Here is a 12,418-nt window from a genome sequence, read left to right as displayed (position 1 = left end):
TTAACACAAGGCAAATTTTGAGCCTAAATTATATATTAGTTTGTCTTTATACTTGTTTGTTTATCCAGTATTTCCATGTAGCTACAAATGAATAGTGAATTTAGCATAGGTAATGATAGTGAGTAACTCTCTGTGATAATTTGGGCAATCTGTCTATGCACAAGCTATGGATTTTGGTTGAGGTCATGAAACTGTTATGAAACTTCTGTATCATGGAATGCTTCTATATGGACGTACAATCCACCAATTGCTGAGAGGGACTGCAGCAAGACCAGGGATAATGGAGGTTGTTAACTTTAATGACTACTCTAACCAAACAATGGATATGCTAAGGAAGTTGCCTGAGTGGGAAACCATTACTACCAAGTTTTTTTTTTGCAGGGGGCTGGTAAAGTGGAAAATCACAAATAGCAGAACAAAGAAACCAGGTGGTGGGAGAAGGACTCACAGAACAAGACACAAGATGAAGTGAGCTGTAGCTCACGAAAGCTCATGCTCAAATAAATTGGTTAGTCTCTAAGGTGCCACAAGTACTCCTTTTCTTTTTGGTCAGGAGAGAGGATGATATGGGTGTGTTTTCATAGTAGGGGGGCAGTTTAACTCTGGGACTAGCCCAGGGTGGAAAAGGCTAGCTCCAAAAGGTTCCATGATTCTGAAGAGAAACCATGAGTTGCCAGAGAAGGATCCTAGACATCCCAGATGACTGTGGCCAAGCCCAAAGAATTCTCCAGAAAGGTGAGAGATCTGAAGCAGGGAATATGTATACGTGTGTTTATTATTTTGTATAGATTGTGTATTTCTTTGCTAAGTAAAGAGCAATGATGTTTTAGAATCTTGTGAAAAATTTTCTGTGCATCTGTTGGCTTTCAGTATTATGTGCCCCTGAAGAGTTAAACCTAGGGTTACCATATTTCAGGTTCCCAAAAAGAGGACACTGCCAGAGACTAACTGTCAGAGCAGCTCCAGAAAACAGTTGGAATGGGGAGAGGGGCAAAATGGAACTCAGCCATGGCCACTCCCATCCCCACTAGCATGTACCCAGAACTGTGCAGAGGAGGAACTCCTCCACTAACACCACCACTGAAAAAATGAAAGGATTTAAATAAGCAAAGCACACAAAAAAATGCAGATCCAATATAACATTAGCTACAATCGCATTATTCACTCAATATTAGCTGCCATCACATTGTTCAGCTTGCATATTACACACAAAGACTATGTTAACAGAACATTAATAAAGTTGCAAAATCAAGCACTCAAAAATTAGGAAATGCCAGATTTAAGGTTGCCTGTGCATTCTTTCTCCAGGGCAAGGATTGTCTCTTACTGTATGTTTGTACAGTGCGGCCCCATTCTCAATTGGCCCCTGGACACTGCCACAATAAACATGATAAATATCAAATTCCAGAAGTAAATTTCAACATGAAAAAAACTGATTGGAATAAGGAGAAAAAAGGCAACACATACTACCCAAGTACAGCAAATGGAAAAAATATCACATTCAGTTTAGGAAAAATATACATTTGATGTAAATCATTTCAATTAAAAATTAAATAGATAGAGAATTATATTTAAAAGGCAACCCCAGTAATGGTTGCTAACCTATTCACGTATGGACTACTTGCATGAGTTTGAATACAAATGTCCTGAAGAGATTACACAGGCAACCTTAATAAAAAACACAGCCTCATCAGAAGGTGTCAGAGAACTAAAAATAAACTCATTCAACTCTGATAAGAAGAACCAGATGCTTATCGCAGGGGCGGATGGGACGGGACTGGACACTGGGTTTCATATGCTGAAGCTTCCAATCTGCCTTTTTGCACATGAAAACACACACCATTATTATGGGTTGTGAACAAATGCCAGATCACATAATCTGCTCTTGATAATGTGATTTTGGCTGGACCCTGAACTTTCTGAATACTGCTCCACCAGATGATGAAGAAGAAAATCATGCATGAACTACACCAATCAGTATTCAATTTCTTCTTCTAAAGTGATTACATTATCAGTTCCCAGATTCTTCATGATCAAAAATACTCTCCCCTCCCCTAGGGATTTCGCTCATTGGTATGGAAAGTAAAAAGAATCCTTGTGCTTTAAGGTAAGAGAGACAGTCACGGATAAAAATCACACAAAAAAGCCAAGATGGGTCCTACAGCCCAAACCCAAGCCAAACTAAAACCAAAACCAACACCACAGTCCTTTAGTGCGCAGTTAGGGAGCAATTTAGTAGTAGCAGCAGAACCTCTGTAATACTGTATCTGTGGGCTGCAGGCATTAGCGAGCAACATTCTACACTTGCTACACGCAGTCAGTCCATTACGAGAGGATGTGATCTACCAGTTTGAAAGAAGTTTAGACTCTCATCCTTGTTAAAGAATTCATTACAGTTCATATGCCCTCAGTTTGTTTCCAATTTTGGCAGCATAGGTAAAGCTTCTCAAAAGATACAGAATTTCTAATACAGCTCTTCCCCATTAAGCTACACTTCAACTTTCTTCCTCTGCTGCCAGTACTTAAGATGTGATCGCTAAGACCAAGAATCAAAATGAACTTGACATAAAATCTCTAACTAGCATTACTTTTTTAAATTATTGTAGACTTCTCTCATAAGTGAGTGGTATTTAAGATAAATCAATAACTTAAAACTAAATTAATATAAACAAGAGTTAAACCAGTTTAGGTGCAACTACATTAGGCGTTTGCACTTAATTAAAAATTGGTCACTCTTCTATTACAGACAAGGCCTAAGTAGTGTTTATAATTTTATTTGCAACATATTAGTACCCTAGACCAGGGGTTTGCATATTGGCGGCTGTGACCCACAGAGTCCACAAGCATTTGCCAAGAAGTCTGTGTTCTTGATGCTCCCTGGCTCAGTTCAAGGCAGGAGCCTAAAAACATAGACAATCAGCATCCCGTGCTGAGGAAAACGCAATTCACTGTCCCCCACCTCCCTTCTACTGGAAAGAGAAGGGGAAGATGTGGGATCGGGATGGGATGAAACACACCCCCTCCACACACACTCCTTCAAATGAGGAGAAGAGAGGGGCAGAGATTGTGATGGGGACCAATTTAATTCCCTGCCGCAGAACAAGCTCCAGCAGCTTTATATACAGGCTTCTCATTTGCAGGGCCGGCCTGAGGGAAAATAGCACCCCAGGCAAACTTGTATTTTGGCACCCCTGGCCCCAGCTAGTAGTGCAGTCTGTAATATAGGTGCAAGGGATCAGAACTAGGTCAATTTTATCAATCAACCAAGATGACTGTGCTGCTGACATTCTATAAAGTGTATTTTAATCGTATGCAAAGATAAAATGTAATCCATCTATTTTGTTACCATTTTAAGGGGAGATGCACAGAGTAACAAATAAGGGACATTTTGGTCTCCTGAGAACATCAGTTGTGGACAAAGGACATTGATCTGAAATTTAGGACAATCCCTCAAAATATGAGGAATTTGGAAATCCAGCACCTGTTCAAGACCATGAATGCATTTACTACTGTTTTCTTACTAATGGCTCATTTGTGGCTTTTAGCCTCTGGCTGCAATAGGGGCAGGGTGGAGTTGCAATGCCCCAAGGAGAGATCCAAGTGGTAATGTGCCCAACTCCATAGGAAATTGTTCACCATTATCACAGCTGGTGATAGGGAATATGTAAATTCAGCATCCATTCTACACCACACAGAGAATGATCGATTGTAGTGCAAGTTACTGTAGCCTGAAATAGTGGCTATGGAGCAGTAGCCAAGATGTTCTAAAGCCAGAGAAAGCATTTGTCTCACCCCAGTTAATATATAGCCTGGCTACTCTTGATGTACACAAGCCAAAATTTCCTTTTCAAAGCACATAATTAGGTTAGGAGCATCTCTGGAGCCCAAAATTTCTTCCATTCTTTTTCAATTTTACCTCTTTATTAAGAAATGTATAAAGCAATGATACACCAATAATACCAATTGGTGCAGTCACACCAGTTATGTGCCTTTCAACAACTTTGGACTTCACCAAGCCATTAATATACACTACTCATAGGACAAGGTGTATAGTGCCAATAATGTTAGAATGCAGGAATGTAAACAAGGAACCATACCGGTTTCTTTAGTTCATTAAATACATAAGAGAAAAAATAACCCAACGTTTGTAAAATAGAAAAGGACAAAATCATTGGCAAATGGTATTTTATGTTCAAGTTCCTAAGATACTATCACAAACAAGATTTTTTTAAAAATAATTTATCAAAATGTTTAACAGGATATTAACTGAAAGCATCCAGTGTCAGTTTAGCACTACTGTATTTATGTGCTTCAGATGAAAGTATTTCAGATGAACAGGCAATGTTTAGAATCAGACAGCATCAAAAAGAAATTACACACTTCTGTATAGCAATGAAAAAAAGAAATTTGAAGAGTCCTGGAAAATGGTTTTGATTTCAAGATTTATCTCTAAATTGACATCAGGAACAGAACTACAGCAACCCTGCCAAAATATCTGCTAGCATGATCTTATATTTTAACTCCTGGCAGTTTCAAATTTACCTTTGGTCTTCCCCTTTGACTCACTGTGTTAAGTACCTTTGATGTCTCAAAAAACCTCAAGTAAAAAACACACATAAGAACAAATTGTAGACTTTCTTCCAAGAGCACCGTAGTCTGATAGAGACTGCTTAAGGGAAACCTATCTACCAAATGCCACTATAATTGTAAAAAATGGGACCTCAGAATTTCAAGAGAAGCTAATTCAAATATCTTTTTAGAAAAGTACAGTCTTAAGGCACAGAGTAACTGTAACACCTTTTCACCAGATCTATATTAACCCCAACTCTCAAAAGGTGATCAGGAATTGAAAAATCATGTTTTAAAAGAGAAAGTCAAAAATTCTGGTGACACACCAGTAAGACTTTGTCTAGCCTAAGATTTAGCGCTTCACATACAGTCCTGCAGTGGCACAGCTGCACCTTAGTGAAGATACTACTATGCCGAAGGAAGAGCTTCTCCCTTTGGAGTAGCTAATCTACCTCCATAAGAGATGGATTCTATGTGGATAGGAGAAGCTCCTCCTGTTGACACAGCACTGTCCACACTGGGAGATAGGTCAGTATAACTGCATTGCTCAGGGGTGTGGGTTTTTTATACCTGTGAGCGACACAGTTATACTGATGTAAGTTTGTAGTGTGAACCTGGCTTTAGAGATGTGATGTGAGATTGATCTAATTGACATCTTAAAACGCTAGTGAAGAAAAAGCATTTGTACTTTAGAAGAGTGGTTCTCAACCAGGGGTCTGGGGCCCTGGGGTCCACCAAGCATGGTTGGCATTAGACACGCTAGGGCCTAGGATAGAAAGCCAAAGCCCCACCGCACAAGACTGCAGCCCGGGGTCCCAAGCCCCACCACCCAGGGCTGAAGCCAAAGCCTGAGCAACTTAGCTTTGTGGTGCCCCGGTGACATGGGGCTCCTGGCAATTGCCCTGCTTGCTACCCCTTAATGCTGGCCCTAGATTTTATATGCAGAAAAATAGGTGTTGTGGAACATGGGGGCCGTGGAGTTTTTATAGCATGTTGGAGGGGGCCTTCAGTAAGAAAAAGGTTGAGAACCCCTGCTTTAGAACAATGCTAAACTTGTCAAATTAAAGTCCATGCTTCCTCCAAGGGCTGGTTTACGCTGCAGAGTTAGGTCAGCTTAACTACATCACTCAGGGCTGAGAAAAATTTCACACCCCGTGCAGTATTTTTAAACCAACCTAACCCCCAGTGTAGACACCACAAGGTAGATGGAAGAAATCTTCTGTCAACCTAGTTCCCGACTCTCTGAGAGGTGGATTTACTACAACAATGGAAGTAAAGTGTCGCTGTAGTAAGTGTCTACACCACAGTGCTACAGTGGCAAAGGAGCGTTTCTAGTGTATATATACTCCAAAGCTTTAACTCAATCACCTGAGCATGCTCTAAAATACAATTGCTTCGTATTAACTAGAGTTTTCAGAAGGTGATAATTAGATTCAGCTAGGTAAATCAATATAAACTTCACACCTTTAGATCCTAAACTAGACAAGGGCTAACACTAAGTAGATTTAGTCAACAGATTTTAGTGTAGCAGGCTGGCAAATATCCGACATGTTCACAGGCGCTGATCCTGCTGGAATTTTGTTAAGTGGGTTATGCAGACTAAGGGTTTGTCTTTACTAAGGCCTGGTCTGCATTAGAAAATTAGGTTGGTTTAACTATAGCTGTCAGGGGTGTGAAAAATGGACACCCCTGAGTGGCGTAGTTAAGCTGACTTAAGTCCCCGTATAGACAGCACTAGGTTGTCAGAAGAATTCGTCCATCGACCTAACTACTGCCTCTCAGGGAGGTGGATTACCTATGCTGACGGGAGACTCTCTCCCATTAGCGTAGGTAGTGTCTGAGCCACTGTAGCATTTTAAGTGTAGACATACTCTAAGAAAATTGGTTCAGCCTACGTCAGGCTTAGTTAACTCATGCTCGCTAAGCCTGACCTAAACTTGGACTTCTTTCTTAGTGTGGCTGCAAGGAAACACCTTGTAATTCAATTTAGCTGGTTGAGTTCAAACCTAAATGCAACCAGAAAAAAATCAAGGTAAAAACGTTACTCTGCATCTATTCCAGGAAAAAGGTCCAAGATTAGATCAGGGTATCCAGCATCTGAACTCGGCCACCTTTGTTATTCAAGACAAACCCTAACCAAAGCATTGGTTCATTACCCCACCTGGATAGTGGGTGTAAGAGGATCTAGGATGTGAGCTGAGTAGATGGAATCACAGACCGCCTAGGAACAGCCAAACCTAGGGAGAAGGTGTTAGCTGAACTGAATGTTGTCAGTTATCTTTTTGTTAGTGTTTCTGTCATTGAAGCTATACCCCAAAATGGGATACGTTTGACTATACAGTGTATGGACTATTTTAGAGCAGATTGGAAGAAGCAACTGGTTAAACTTGAAGGCAGAAAAATACTTTACCAGATTCTTTTCTACACCACCTAGTGTACAGTCTCTGGAGTTTTCTGGAGATGGTCAGCAGCATTATACTGATTTATCTGAAGCTATCACATTGCTGGATTTGTTCAATCCTGCTGACGCTGAAACTCAAAAAGCTTTAGGACCTTGAGGCTTTTCTAAAACCATCCTATTAAAAAAAATATAGGCCTTAGAGTTACACTTTTCTAAAGATGTTAAGCAAGTGCTACAACTACCATTACAGACCGCAAAAAGTTAACCATAGCACAGACCCCTGCTATTTTTAATCACACTAACAAGGAACAATAAGGAGTACCAAGCCTGAGAGAGCCACTTCTACCAAGTAAAACTACAATGTAGGTGCTCGCATGTTGGTATCTGGACTCCAAATACACTTTCTCCCCATCTCTCTCCCACGTTAGAACCAATCTAAAGTACTGATCCCAATATTTTTAACATAAAAATCCTAATTAAGTTTTTCATTTTGCTAAAAATGAATATTATAAACCAAAAAACCATGGTAAAAAACTATTAAAAAAAAACCATGAGATCCCAATGTCAGAGAAGCATTCATTATCACAATTGACATTACTCTGATTTTTCCCCATCCATAGCTGGTTAAACCAACCGAAGAAAAGGAACATCTCCAGGTATTTCAACCTAGAACTAAACACAGTAAAAGCCCATTGAAAACAGTCAATAAAGACACATTTTTGAAGTTACTTGCTTTGTCTACCAATAACATATACATGAGTCCAAACCCTCTAAAAATTTCATTGTAACATAATACTCTATAAACTTTAGATGAATTAGGTCAGCAGACTACATATCTGAAGAAAAAAAAAAAGGAGAGAAACAAGTGAAAATTATTGGCCTATGTAGGACTATATGTAATCATCTTCCTTCAAATTTGCTTGGGTACAGCAGACACTAACCAGAGACAGGATGATAACTTCCTAAAAAAAATTATATTTAAGCACAATTTGCAAGAGAAGTTCTAATATAATTTCACTACCCAGAGTGGACGGCCACTTTCCAGCTTCAATTCCAGTGCCCTTAGCTCTCCCTTCCAACTTCTAAAATCCTCCCTCTACATAAATGAGTACTTCATTTATAAGGTAAATAAAGTAGGTGAGTAGAGGACTTAGTAAGCTAGTTTCTTACATATGCTGTGGAAGAAGTGGGTCTTCAAGAGGGACTGAAATGAGGCTTTGTGGACCCAAATCAAGAAGTGTTCCTTTGTGTAATGGCAACATAGATCACAGTGCTAAGAGTCCAAGACATCTCACATCTACAGAATCATCCCAAGTTACTCAGAGAAAAGAGTTCTGAGAGTTAAGAGGCTCCACATTCTTTGTGAATTAACAACTCACTCCTTACTTACTGGATTCTTTCATATACATTTGGAGAAGACCATCTTCCTCAAGTCACACAACAATAACGCTCTGTAAACCTTCAGACCGAACTAATTTTTGTCATGTATTCTAAAAGCGGACAACAAAAACGCAGCTCTGGTCTGTTATCAATGCTTTGCAAGAGAATGTTTCCATTCCGTGTCAGTCACTTTATCTGCAGGAAGGACATGGAGGATAAACAGTACAATGAGCTACTACTCTCTCAGCAGATTCTCTCTCACTTTAAACGTCCTGAACGTAAACCTTCATGAAAACCAAAAATATAAGGCTTCACTAATGAGCAGTTTATCCACCTAAGCAGGGGAGTTTTCCTGTGGGGGCAAGAACAAAGGTATACCAAGTGACCCAATGAGTAGATTCCATGTACACTTCAATGGCAGGGATATTCAGACACGCAAAAGCCTTAGACACCATCTAGCATTTTTGACATCTCTATATAGACTCCTCTTACCACAGGACACAATTTAGCACATACACATACAAATCAGCTTCTATAGCACAACATGCACAAAGAAGTAGATTTTGGAGAATTGGGTTAAGGTACAGCTCCTACCAAGCAAATAGTCCTAGTAATCTTATTAAAAACCTTTATTTTCTCCCTAGCATAAAAGAATTGAATACTAAATGATCCTTTGTGGAGGTGGGTAAGGGACTGATCTGTAATGCTTTACAAATGAAAATTCAGTGAAACATGTTTCTCAGGTGGTCCAGAATGCTTAACATATTTTACATTTCAGCAGAAGTGAGTAAGCATGATTTGAAATGCAGAAAATAACCAAGTTAAAATAACTTAATTCATATAGAGAAGCTGAAAAAAAAAATGGGAATTCCAAGTTAAAGTTAACTTTCTGTTCCTATCTCATCTCCACTGTGCCTAAATACTGCAAAGATCTCAGAGCAGAGGCCAGTTTTACACCCAGCGTTTAACTACAGTCCAACAGAACAGAAAGAATGCAAACTGGTTAGAGGCAGGGCCAGTATAAAGAATTTGAAAATAAAGGAGAGAATGAAAATCTGAAGATCCAATGACACCAGCAAGTGCCCTGCAGGACTGTCAATGTACTTTAGATTTACGAAATAATTTGATAAATAGAGAATAGACACCAGCACAACTTCAGTAGATAATCTTGCCTTTCACTGAACAAAATTAAAATGTAATCAAAGTTACATTTCTAATAAATGCAAGGGCTCTCAGTATTTCAATTAAATAAACCTCAATATATAAATCCTCCAGCTCCCAGTGCCAACTCCACCCTACCTACACCTCAGTATTTCACTGAAAAAATTTAGAAAAATGAAGCAAGAAAAAAAGTTTCATAGCCTCCTCTTGCTTCCACAATAAACAATATTTGAGGCTTTGCATACATTAAGTTCGCTTTATGACAAATATTCTATGTTAACATTTATGAACCATTTCTTTTTATACAAACTGAGAATTTCAAACTAATATATAAATGTATACACCACAAGAGCAGTTTTTAATCAGTATGATCAAATTCATTCCAGTTAAATGTCAGCCTGTTTAACCATCGAGAGTCGGTGTGTCGAATACATTTGGAATAAATCTGCAATCCGTCAGTGTTGGTACATGAGTGCGTCGTGGAACACCCTAACCAAAGTGTGGAGAAATGTTACTACAGAAAGACACTTTTAGGTGCAGAAAACTTTAAATGTCTATCTTGTTTTAACAAAAGAAAGAAAGAAAATCAAAAGCATAGACATATAATCAGCTGTGTTACATACCAAGCTGTTCCAGCAGTATCTTGTCATTCAGGACGTAACATTTTCACGCATCAGCCATACAGATCCCAGAGGCTCAACCCACATTTCCTGATTTCTACAACAAAGATTGTCATTAAGCTACCAACATCATCAGGAATGCAGTACTACTGTAACCATACTTAAATTAACCTTTCATCTACTTTGAGCAAAACAAAAAACACTGTAAGACTGGTATGGCAAGTTAGTCAGCTTCTAAGCTATTATCCATAAGTTTCAGATGAGACAGCAGATCTATTAAGAGCACAAAGCCTTACATATATGCAACTTGCACTGAACTTCACTCAAAATAAAATGAACCCTGTTCAGTTTAGCCAGATTATTGTAATTCTCTGCTTACTTCTGCTTTCATTTGGTTCACATATCACGTAATGCACAGTTTTACAGGATTTTGCAGCTAGGATAGTATCTAAGAGCAAGCTTTCCTTGCCATGTTCCTCTAGCACTGGTTCTTTATTAAGCATACAGACTTGAAAATTATTTTGCTACTATTGTGCTGCTACGGCAATATCAACCGATGTTTTTGGGTTAAGGTTATGACTTTTCTAGGTTATCTTTTTTTTTCCCTATGCGCTCTGCATAACTGTTGATTTCCAAGAAACAAATAATGCACTAAAATTCTTTTCCATACCTAGACACTTCAGAGCCTTATAACTCTTGGTAATATCATGGCTTTAGCTCCTTACATTCCTCATCGCCACAGTCAATCGTCCATCAACACTACAGATATGAGCCAGATCTCTGTATGCAAATTCTTTGGTTATGCATCTCATTTGCAAAATCCTTTGTCATTTCAAGATAGATCTGCTAAATTAGTAATACTGCTTAAACCAAACCCTGAATTTTTTTTTTTACTTTACACTTGTTCCTACGTTCCCTTTTTCACAGGGCACACAGCCAGAACAATTTGCATGAAGGGCACTGCATTAATATATGTGAGTGAAGCTCATGTTCTCCTCTCCCATGTAAAAACGCACAGAAGGGAAACAAGAATGAAAAAAAATCACATAGCTGTTGAGGAGCTGCATCATTCTTGCAGTGGCTGCAAGCTGTAAATTGGAGGATTCAGGAAAAACCCTGACTCAAACCCCGATCACAGATCCACAGTCAGCAGCATCTTGGAGCAAAGCTCCTCTCCACACTCCTTCCAAGCAAAGCTCACCTCTGATAAGGTAACTGGGCTGGCTGAAATGCTGCAACCCTCTGGAGATCATAGAGCACATAAGATAGATGATGCTGATCCAATCAAGAATAATTTATCCTCCCCATTGTACATTATGTCGCCCCTACTGGATGGAGGAAATATACTCAGCATAAAGTGGCTCTCTTTTTGACATTGGGATCTGGTAATAGTCTAGCAAAGGGAGCAGACGTAGCTGCACAGTAGAAGATGCTACAGGCTCCAGCACAGCTACGTTCTCCCTCCACGTAGCTCCATCCACCTCATTTCTGCATTTTTGCTCCTCACTGCACAGTGGAAGGGGATACTGGAACCCAAACAAATGATCCCATAATAAGTAACAATCACCTTCAGCCATTCATTGCTTTCAGAAAATCTTTCACCTAAGTACTTCAGACTAAAGACATTTTTTCCTATGCAGTATCTAACCTGTCTGCACACAAACTGAAAGAAAAAACAAAACATAAAAAAAACCTATTTCAAGGACATACTATCTGCGCTATTATTCTGAGAAACACAGAACAATTTAACATGTTGGGGGAAATGACACAGAGGTCTGCAATCTTCATCTGCACTCGTCTCCCAAGCAGACTGCATTGCATTAAGTCACTCATTCTAAAGTCTATAAAAAGAGGCTCCAACAACTGAGGTACAATTAGTCAATAAAGGCATTCTGCTAGCTGAAGCTAAGAGTCCCAGATACATACTGTGATTTAGTCAAGACACACTGAAAACAAAAATAATTTTCATAGTAGAATTATCAACCAGATTTTATTTGCATTCTTCAGTTTTAGCCAAGAGGTCTATTTTTGTTATAATGGGCATGATCCTGCAAGGTGCAGAGTGATCTTTCATTATCGGCAGTAAATATTTAGATTACGTGGCTCTCAAAGGCTCCACTCAGAATTAGGACCCCACTGTGCTGGGTGCTGTGCTGTACAAAGACAAAGCGACAATTCTTGCCCTGAACAGTTTATAGACTAAATATTCACCTACAAGGGAAGTTAAAGGCACCTTCCAGTAATGAGCTCACTGTTAATCAACAACAACAAAAATTGCAGGAATAAA

General features: G+C 39.2%; 1 protein-coding gene across 9 annotated transcripts in view; it reads right to left on the bottom strand.

The window, feature by feature from the left end:
• Positions 1-12,418, bottom strand: part of NCOA2 (nuclear receptor coactivator 2) — a 255,379-nt gene that overhangs the window by 184,009 nt on the left and 58,952 nt on the right. For 4 of the 9 annotated variants that reach the window (XM_077810156.1, XM_077810157.1, XM_077810158.1 and 1 more), the window contains one exon: positions 10,135-10,228. The exons of the other annotated variants lie outside the window; for them this stretch is intronic. The gene's annotated coding sequence lies outside the window, so the exon portion shown is untranslated. The remainder of the gene's footprint in view (positions 1-10,134; positions 10,229-12,418) is intronic. 9 annotated transcript variants of the gene reach the window in all.

The sequence above is a fragment of the Eretmochelys imbricata genome, chromosome 2 (assembly GCF_965152235.1).
Source record: "Eretmochelys imbricata isolate rEreImb1 chromosome 2, rEreImb1.hap1, whole genome shotgun sequence".
Lineage (NCBI taxonomy): Eukaryota > Metazoa > Chordata > Testudines > Cheloniidae > Eretmochelys > Eretmochelys imbricata.
This window is presented reverse-complemented; position numbering and strand designations above follow the sequence as displayed.